The sequence below is a fragment of the Mesoplodon bidens genome (assembly GCF_964165515.1).
Source record: "Mesoplodon bidens genome assembly, chromosome: 18".
Lineage (NCBI taxonomy): Eukaryota > Metazoa > Chordata > Mammalia > Artiodactyla > Ziphiidae > Mesoplodon > Mesoplodon bidens.
Window position 1 is genome coordinate 57,121,030 of NC_138175.1, and position 10,563 is coordinate 57,131,592.

Here is a 10,563-nt window from a genome sequence, read left to right on the forward strand (position 1 = left end):
ATGAACAGCCTCCAATCCCAAACCTGAAGGGCATTAGCCAGGTGAGGGGGTGAAGGTCAGATCAAGGACAGTGTCCTACAGCTGATGGGTCCTCTTGTGTTTGGAGAATGCATGGCGTCCAGTGGGGATGAACTGGAGTAGGGGTGGGAAATGGGGACCTGCATGTTCCTCTGGGGGCACCTAAAGCCTGAGGAACCCTCCCCCTGCAGTCGTGGTCTCATCAACCCCCTCGGCCAGTCCACACGTGTCCGTGCGTGTGGGTGTGTGCATAAGTATATGCGTTTGTACAGTGCATGTGTGCATTCGTGGGTGTGCACATGGCGGGGGGGATGGGAGCTGTATCAGGTGGGGCAGGCCTGTGCCTTCACCCAGACAGAAGTCCCCTCAGACGTCTCCCTCTCTCATCCCTGAGACACACACTGGAATCAGAAAACACGGATGCCCTTTTTGTCGTTTCCCTCACTAAGTTTTGAGTGACTGTGGAGGCAGAGACTGGGACCTAGAACCCGGGTACCCCAGCGCCACACGCAGGGCTGATGCATTTGGGCCTGTGAGGACATTTATTGATGAACAAGGCGAAGCATGATTCAGAAAACGGTATCAGCGATAAGCTGTATAAGTATAGCCCAGATTCAAGATCAACTACTGAACTCTAGGAAGGTTTGTACAGTCAGCTGAGAAAACAAAACAGATCTCTGGGGGCAGTGGAGGATTCACAAGACATATCTGGAATCAGCTGGGCGACTGTAGGACCATAGCTGGGTCTCTAGAAACAGCCAAGAGACTGCAGCTGGGTCTCTGGAAACAGCCAAGCACTATAGCTGGTTCTCTGGAAACAGCCAAGGGACCACAGCTGGGTCTCTGAAACAAGTGCTAACACATTGTCTCCAAGGAGCTAGTTGATTGTGGGAGGGGCCGCATGGTGAATGTATCTCCTAGAAGTTGATTGGGGGTCTCAGGACTCCAGCTCTTGCCTGCAGGAGAATTGACTGGATGACTTCAGGAAGGGACGATTCCACAGGGAAACCCTCCAAATGTCCACTGCAGGCTTTTGCAAGAGTGTTCTCCTGTGTCTTTAGTGCAGAGGCCAGGTGGGCCTGGGGTCAGTTTCTGGCAAGGGCTGCATGCGTGCTGGACTTGGCTGTGGGCTCTGTGGACAGTGGGGGCACAGCTCTGGCCACCCTCTGTGTGAGGGCCGGGTGGTCCAGCTGGGCATATATCACCTCCTGGGGGCCTCCTGCAGCAGGGGCCTGAGGAGAGAGACTCAGGGTGAGTATGGGTGGCTGAGGTGAGGGAGGGGCTGTGGGAGGGGAAGACTTTGGTCGCCAGACTCCAGGTGCCCCTGCACATCCCACCTCCTGAATCGCCCCTGTGCAGTCCCCTCCCACAGAGAAGCAGGGCTGGTCTGTGTGACCAATAGAAGATGGCAGAGTGAGGGCCACCTGAGTGGGGGAGGCCACAGAAGACGTCGTGCCTTCTGTTCCTCCCTCTGTGGGGTCCCTCCCTCTGGGGGAGGCTGGCCGCCATGGGGAAGCCCGTGTGGTGGGGAAATGGGGCTCCTGCCCACAGCCAGGGGACTGAGCCATCGTGGAAGTGGATCTTCCAGCCTCAGTTGAGCCTCAGATGAATGCAGCCCTGGTTGGCATCTTGACAGCAACATCAGGACAGGCCATGAGCCACCACCACCCAGCTGATCCGATTCCTAATTCCTGGCCCAGGAAACTGAGCTGATTTTGTTAAGCTGCTAAATGTGGGGGACTTTGGTACCCAGCAGGAGGTGACTAATGCAAGCACTTACTGAGGTGTCCACTTCCACATTCTTCTCAGGAAGTCTGTCGACGGTGGCCAGATCTGTCAGGGAGAGGACAAGGGGTTGGTTCTCTGGGGTGGACCTTAGGAGGCAAATACGCCTGACCTCATAGCTTCATATTTGGTCTCCCACCCCACCTGGAACATCCTAGAATGCTCCCAGGCGCCCCCTACCACATTGCTTCCTGATGGCACTGAATCCTCACCTCCCCCCTCCCAGACCTGTCCCCCATCCTTGTCTTTACCTGGTGTCCCATCTGGGACGTCCACAGCTGGGCTGAGGCTGAGGAGAAAGGACACGTGAGCCCTCAGGGCTGCCTGGGGGCAGGGGATTGGGGGCCTGGGGGTCTTTCCCAGGAGCCTCGCCTCTCCTGCGGCCTCTGCTCCTCACCTTCGCTGCTGGGGGGCCCTGAGGACAGTCGGGTGTGAATTGAGAAGAGAAGCCTTCTTCCCAACACCCCCGACAGCCTGCCCGGGTCACCCCACCCTGTCCCTGAGACCTACCCCGTTTTCTCTCGCGCTGACGATGGAGGAGGAAGAGGCCCAGGAGGAGGAGACAAAGGAGAAAGGCCACAGGGACCCCAATGAGAATAGAAACATGCTCTGTCGGCAGGCCTGTGGGAGGTGGGAGAACGGAATCCGATTACCAGCAGCATGCATTTATCGAGCACCTGCAGCATACCCACCACGCGCTGGGTGCTTGTCGTGTTCCCACTTACATACAGATCTCTCGTGCCCAATGGTCCTGCGACGTGGGACTCATTATCCCTACTTTACAAAAGCGGGTCTGAGCGCTGAGGTCCTCTGTCCACAGGGCACTGGTCAAGCTGGAGTATGAGCAGCGCCAAAGCCCCTTCTTTCCCCCTTTCCCCAAAGAGCCCGCGCCGGGGTGGTGCTTCTGCGTCCCCCTCGCCCATCAGGACGGTTCTTGTCCTGCGGATGCGTCTGTGTCTCCGAGGAGTGAGGAGGGTCTGGGTCAGAGGCCTGATCTGGACAGAGAAGCCTCTGAGTCCCCCATCCCCATCCCCAAGGGGTCTCCTCCCCGGACCCCGACCTGCTCCCTCTAGAACAGCCCCATGGACCTTTCTGTGCGGATGGTTACCACCACGGTAGTCACGCGGGGCAATTTTCATTGAAATTTAGGTTAACTAAAGTTAAAAGTCAGATCGCCAGCTGCACTAGCCACTGCGCTACCCCTGGCTAATGACACCCTCCCGGGATGACGCAGATACACAGCATCTCCTTCCCGCAGGAGGCTGTGTGGGACAGCGCTGCTCCCCGCGCTTTGTGCACCTTTACAGAGACGGAAACCCAGGAGGAACGAGAGCGGGACCCTCTGCCTGCTCACCTCCTCTGGGTTCCCACCCCAAGCACAAGAATCCCCATCGCTGATCTCTTCTGCTTTTCGCAGCAATCCCTGATGGGGCGGAACTGCTCTTCTGTGAGTGAAGAAGCCAAGACCCGATGTCCTCGAGCTGCCTGAAGCCCAGCCTTTAGCAGGTGAGAGGATGCAGCACCAGCCACGAGCTGCACTCCACGCATGCGCCTTTGGTCCGTCACCTCCTTTACATCTCCTAAGTGCTGCGCTCAGCGTGGCTCATTTTACAGGTGGTCCAGCTGAGGTCTTGGGGGCTGGTACACCCACAAGGTCGGAGCCCTTCATCCCCTCTTCTGGTCAGCGCCCCCTCCCTCCCACTGCTCCAGAGGTTGAGTCCTCAACATCCTTTAAAATAGAAAATTGCATTTCTTGGAGCATCCTTTCCTCAACACTGTGTCCTTGGTCCAGGATCCACGACCCCATCCTGCGTTTTAACACCATTGCTGCCTGAGCTTCCCCTGATGACATTTACTACGGTTTAGAATAGCATATATGTTATACACGTACAAATAATATATAGCAATATGTTTACATCTATAACGTATATTACATATAAATATGCTTAATGCTTAAATAATAAATATAAATATATTTTAAATGATGTTTTTAACTTACATATGTATAATTTAATTTATATGAATAATTTAAATTATACATAATTATGCTATACATAAAAACTATATCAATTCTACATATTTAATATATATTATGGTACACATTTTAATATTTACATATACAAATTATAGTAATACATAATACATGATAACATAATATATAACACACATTACTCATGTAACAATATAGTAATGTATATTATATTGTATTACTTATATATTTAATAGTGTAACTGTGTTCTAATTTACTTAAATTATAGATGTGAAATTTTACATTGTAAGTTATATGTTTATATTTTTATATGCCCATATATACTTATATACATCCCTATTATTCATTCTATTGAATTCTCCCGCTAAAGTTTGGGAGGCCAGGGACCCTTTCTCCTCATTCACCATGTGCATCAGTCCCACGGCAGGAGGGTGTCTGGTGCGCACGAGGTGAGAAGAAAATATTTCCTCGGTATTAATAAGATTAGCATTTTTCCAGGTTGTCCCATTTGGCAGCATATTTAAGCAGGTGTCCTGTGTAAGTGAAGTCCTGTGTCCCCAAAGCAGCATGGCGGGGTCGGTGCCCCAGGAGGGTGTGAAGGGGGTCAAAGTGTCCCCAGGGGGCGCTGACTCCAGGACATCCTGGGGGCTGACTGCACACAGGGACAGGGACGGCCTCATCCCAAAGGTCCCCCAAAGCACCATCCAGCCCTGGTCAGGGGTCTGGGACCATGTGACGTGCCCGATGGAGGGTGGGCCACACCACAGGGGACACATGGCCTAGGGGCCCCACAGATTCTCACCCAGTAGAAAGGACAGTCAACACCATCCTGAGGGAAAAGACACAGGTTCCCTTGAAGGGGTCTGTCCCCACCCCGTCTCTGGAAGCGCTCTCCCCGCCAGCCCAGCAGGGACAGCTCTATGCCCACCCTGATGCTGGGGCTGAGTGCCCAGGTCACCGTGGTGTCCAGGTGAGACAAGGCTCCAGGGACCTGAGCCAGGTGTGAAGGCAGAGAGATGTGTGTGCAGAGGGAAGAGGGAGCCAGAGGGCTTGGGGGTCGGGAGGGGGCAGGGGAGCCTGTGGACGGAGGACACAGCTGGGGACAGGGTCCAGGGACCTGGGGCAAACCTGAGGGCAGAGCAGAGACCTCCTCACCTGTCACCACCGGCTCCAGGGCATCCCTGGGCTCAGACCAGTCACTACCTGTTCGATAGAGGCACTGATAATGCTGGGCAGTGTCTCCACTCACAGTGGTGATGGTGAATCTGGCCTCTGTCTCATGTGGACCAATTTGAGACACAGTATTCTCATCCTTGAAGTCACTCCTATTTTCCTTCCTCTCCAGATGGAATTCCTCAGCCCCAGCAGGGCCCCTGCACACAATGGTCACAGGCCACCCCTGGGGGCTTACAGAGTCTGGCTCAGCCCTGGTGGAGCGTCTGGGCAGGGTCCCTAGGATGGGTAAGAGCAGAATCTCAGCATCCATTACGTGAAAATCATCACATCACATAATTCACTCATTTTCGTTGCTCAGTTCAGTACTTTTTTTTTTTTTGAAACTTGCAAAGTTGTGCAACCATCACCACAATACAATTTTTTTTTTTTTGGCTGCACTGCATGTGGGATCTTAGTTCCCCAACCAGGGATCAAACCCACACCGCCTGCATTGGAAGCGTTCAGTCTTGACCACTGGACCACCAGGGAAGTCCCACAATCCAATTTGAGAACATTTCCATCAGCCTCCCCCAAAAGACCCCCTCATGCCCATTCTATGAGCCTCTAAATTCTCGTTACTGCGGAGTTATTTTCCCCACTTGACTTAAGGACCCTGAGACTTGGTCACATCTTGCTCAGCGTGACATGGGAGGTATCAGAACAGACTGGGGGCCCCCGGTCATGTCTGCTGCAGGGGGCGGCTCCCTCCCTGCCCACGGCCACTCTAGGGGGACAGAGAGAGCTGGGAGGGTGGCACAGGATGGGAATGACCGGGTCATTCCTGGGACAAGGGGGAAAGCAGGAGTCTGCAGTCGGTAGGAATGGTCTGGGCTGGGTCTGAAGGGCCGCTGCCAGTCCCAGGTGGGATCGTGTGGTGTGAGGGGCGTCGTCTACAGAGCGGCGGCGGAAGTGTGTGTGTGTGTGTGCACGTGCGTGCGTGTGTGCGTGTGTGTGTGGGGGGGAGGAGCTGGAGCACAGCTCTGATCCCACATTCCCCAGCAGGTGAGGATCCCTGTGTCCAGTGTCCAGAAATCATCCCTGGGTTTTCTCTGTATTTTTACCTTCGTCTCAGCTTATTTCCATTTCCCTGTTACTGAGGCTCTGGAAACCCCAAATGTCTCAACTAGGCTGGGGGCAGGGGGAAGAGCAGGTGGGTAGCCCTGAAACAGGAAGTTGGCCTCACATTCAGCAAAATCCCCCATAGAGGCAGGGGGCTGGCAGAGGTCACTCACTCATTGTTGTTATTGTCTTTATCTGGAGGTTAAGTGTGGTTTAAGGACATGCATATAGATGTCAAGTTGACAAGGGGAGGATTTGTGATGTTTAATTTTGTGTGTCACCTTGGTTGGGCCATGATCAGTTATGTGGTCAGACATTCTGGATGTTTCTGCAAGCGTGTTTTTGGATGACATTAACATTTAAATCACTGGATTTAAAAGAATTATTTTTAATTAATTTTATTTATTTTTGACTGTGCTGGGTCTTCATTGCTTTGCGCTGGCTTTCTCTAGCGTGGCGAGCGGGAGCTACTCTTTGTTGCGGTGCGCGGGCTTCTCACTGCGGTGGCTTCTCTTGTTGCAGAGCACGGGCTCTAGGCGCGTGGGCTTCGGTAGTTGTGGCTCGCGGGCTCTAGAGCGCAGGCTCACTAGTTGTGGTGCACGGGCTTCGTGGCTCCGCGGCATGCGGGATCTTCCCGGACCAGGGCTTGAACCCGTGTCCTCTGCATTGGCAGGCAGATTCTTAACCACTGCACCACCAGCGAAGCCCCTAAATCATTGGATCTTGAGTAAAGCAAATTGTCCTCCATAATGTGGGTGGGCCTCATGCAATCAGCTGATGGCCTGAATTGAACAGAAGAATGACCTCTCCTGAGCCAGAAGGGATTCTGCCAGCAGACTGCCTTTGTACTTGAACCTCAGCATCAGCTCTCCTAGGTCTCCAGCCTGCAGCCCACCCTTCAGATTTTGGACTTGCCAGCCTCCATAATCATGTGAGGATATTCCATAAAATCTGTGTGTGTGTGTGTGTGTGTGTAGTATGATATATATATATATATATATTCACATGCATCCTATTGGTTTTGTTTCTATGACAAACCCTGGCTAAGGGGTACAGGGTTTCCTATTGAGGTGATGAAAATGTCTTGGAGCCAGTTAGCAGTGATGGTCGCACAAGATTGTGAATGCACCAAATGCCACTGAATTGTACACTTTCAAATGGTTAACAGTCACTTTTATGTTATGTGAACCTTACTGCAATAGGGAAAAAGGTAATGATGTTTGTAAAGCAGGCAGCACAGCCCTGACATTTCATGAGTGCATTCTTACTGCACTCCTACTATACACCCGTAGCATATCCATAAAAGACAACCTTATGACCAAGCCAAGTCTAGGGTGCGTCCATTTTGCTGTCTGTCTACTTCCCCCAGTGTAGAGTAGAAAGGAAGTTGTCTTCTCCTGATGGTCATTCTGTGGTCAGTCTGATCCTCATCTGCATATTGAGCTTCCCTGCTTCCGAAACAATTCTGGCTCCTTCTCTGCGTGGCCCCAACACCCCCGGACCTGTATCTGGACACTCTCCCTATTTCACCAGCAGGACCCAACCCCAGGAAGGTAGGTTCTGCAGTTGCTGTCCACAGTGCCGATGGGGATTTGACTGTGGAGTCTAGTTTCAGCACCATGGTCAGAGTCTAGGAAGACAACACAGCCTCCCCCATTTTCTGATATCTCAGTGGTCAAGTAGGCATCAGCTGAGCCCCATCTTTGGTCCTGTTGTGTAGACTCCATGCAGGATTCAGATAAGACATATTCAGTCAGAGCTTGAGGGTAAATTGGAAAAATACGGGGGATGGCTGTAGTTGGCAATGATTCAAACTCCCTTCACAATCCATGCATCCTGAATATGGATAAAGCTCAGAAGCCCAGGATGTTGGTCCCACACTCAGCATCACAGCCACTGGAGTAGACCAGCGTGTCATATAATGTTCGTTTTCCCCTATCCACCTCAGAACTGTCCTTTACCAGACCAGGTTCAGGATACCAGATACTGGGTATGACCAAAAGATAGAGGACTGGGCTCACACCAAACCGGTTTCAAAACCTAGATCTGCCTCTTGCTAGCTCTGTGTCCCTGGGAATGTCATTCTCCCTCTCTGAGGCTCACTTTGCTTTTCTGGAAAATGGCAATGATAATGGTGTCTGCTTCAGAGGAAGCAGGTGATCAGAGATTATTCTATTCTGTTTCTCATAGGAAGCAAGCAGTTTGACTAAGAGTGCAGGATCTTGAGCCAGGCATCCTGAGATTTGATCATAGCTCTGCCTTTTATTAACTTTGTGACTGAGGGTAAGTCACTCGATTGCCTCTACTTTGTCATCTATCCAATGAGGATAATGCCAGGACCTGCTTTGTGGGGCTTTGGTGAGAAACGAAATAGTTCATACACGAGGTGTGTGGAGTAGAATGCCTGGCATTTACTTAGCACTCAGTCAAGGCTGTGAGCTGTCATGACTATTGCCGTCATCATCATGTGCCTAGACACAGCCTGGCAAACCGCTTGGGTTTGGTAATGATAGCTGCTTTTATGAATTATTGTTAGGATTTCTGTGAGGGTCCTTGGATCTCTGACACGGATGAAGAAACTAAAGCTACAAGGTGAAAAGTGGCTTGCCAGGGTCACACAGCCAAGAGCTCCAAGCCAAGGCTGTCTGACACCAGTGCACAGGCTTTGGCCGCATTCCCGCCTGCCCACATTTAGCAGAAGGGCAGGAAGGACCTTAGGAATCCCCGACCCACCCTCAGGTGGAAGACCGAGGCTCGTGGTACTTTGGCCAGGAGTTTGCAGCAATTATCTCCTGGCCCTTCCCTATTTCCTCAACTTTGCCAGTTGTGCCAGGATACTCCTTTCCTTCACAGAACCTGCAAAGGATCCCAGGAACTTTTCCTGCTGGGGTTGTAACCAGAGGGGGAGGGAACTGCAGATGGTCATTTGGAAACATTGTTGGTTGTCCAGACCACGGGGAGGGGGGAGCTACTGACATCTAGTTGGTGGGGCCTTGGGAACATCCCACAGTGCACAGGATGGCCCCCAACCCTCCCACCACAAAGAATGATCCAGCCCTTAACGCCAGTAGCTCCGCTGGTCTATGTGTTTGTAAGAGCCCAGCCCAGTTGGAAGGTGTATACTGCAAACTAATTTTATGGGGCTTGGATGGGATGAGGTCATTAAAACCTTATTAGTTAGGGTTATTTTCCTTTCTCTCTTTACAAGGTGGGGCGGCGGGGGGCAGAATTCCCTGGAGGTCCAGTGGTTAGGACTCCGCGCTCTCACTGCTGAGGGCCCAGATTCAATCCCTGGTTGGAAATGAAGATTCCACAAGCCGTGAGGTGTGGCAAAAAAAAAAAAAGAAAAAAAAATCTTTCCTTTCTCTCTTTACAAGGAGGATGTATTCAGGTATCATTTATGTAACTAAAAATTACTTTACAAAAGAAGAAACAAAAATAGCAGCAAATGTATCCAAACCAAGGAAAGAAATAAAACTCTTTCCAAGCTGTGTGTGTATTGGGGGGTGTTGGGGGGGGAATGCATTGGGAGCCAGCTCAGCTGGAAGGAGGAGGGAGCTCCAGAGACAGAGCTCAGGCCAGACTGGCTGCAGTCCCAGGGCTCCCTCTGTTGGCACAGATCCTGTCTCCAGCTCTTCTTATTTTTTCTTTCTTTCTTTTTTTTTTTTGGCCGCACTGTATGACTTGCAGGATCTCAGTTCCCTGACCAAGGATCGAACCCTCGCCCCCTGGAGTGGAAGTGTGGAGTCTTAACCACTGAACCACCAGGGAAGTCATCTGTCTCTGTCTCTCTGTCTCCCTCCCTCCCTCGCTTCTCTCTCACCCCGTCTGTCCCCACCCTCTCTGGCTTCCTCCCCTCTCCTGCTGCATCTAGCTGAGGCTCTTTCAAAGTCCTTTGGGTTGTTGGAAATACTTCCTGATGGGAAAACCCGAACCCTGGGTCAGCATCGTCTGCTCACTCCTGAGCAGCTGGGGAAATTCCCACAACTCCACGCATAGGTCACCCTGCTTATGGTCTCTGCTCTCCGTGGCCTTTGGTAGAGGCCCTGCCCTGCTGACTCAGTTTCCTCATCTGCTCAATGGACATAATAACAGCACCTGCCTCATAGGTTGATATGAGGACTAAATGAGATAATAAGATGGAGTGCTTCGAACAGAGCCCGCACACAGCAAGTGTTCAGTAGACTTGTCCTGCAGTTCGTCTGGGGCTCAGACCTGAACCAGCTTCCCCTCCCTTCCCAGCACAGCCGGACGCCTCACCTCCTCCACCCCTGCCTCTGCCTCACCCAGATCCAGGCAGTGGAGCCGAGCCCCCGAGGCACCGCCCCACCTGTGCACTGATCCGGGCTGCAGTCACCCCTCTGTCCTTCCTCCTGCTCCTTCAAGAGGCAGCCCCCGCTGCCCTGGGCTGGACCCTCCTCAAGTGCTCTAGACATGGGCTACCCAGTACCTGGACCACTGGCCCCCAGTGGCTGTTTCCATGTAGAATCAATGAA

The 10,563-nt window shown here is 52.1% G+C and overlaps 1 pseudogene across 1 annotated transcript; it reads right to left on the reverse strand.

The window, feature by feature from the left end:
- Positions 1 to 732: 732 nt before the first annotated feature.
- LOC308605813 (leukocyte-associated immunoglobulin-like receptor 1) lies at positions 733 to 5,279 on the reverse strand (annotated as a pseudogene). Its single transcript has 7 exons — positions 4,949 to 5,279; positions 3,158 to 3,226; positions 2,314 to 2,424; positions 2,201 to 2,218; positions 2,055 to 2,092; positions 1,799 to 1,851; positions 733 to 1,250 (listed from the first exon to the last, which is right to left on the reverse strand). The product of its transcript is annotated as a leukocyte-associated immunoglobulin-like receptor 1 (transcript).
- Positions 5,280 to 10,563: the final 5,284 nt, after the last annotated feature.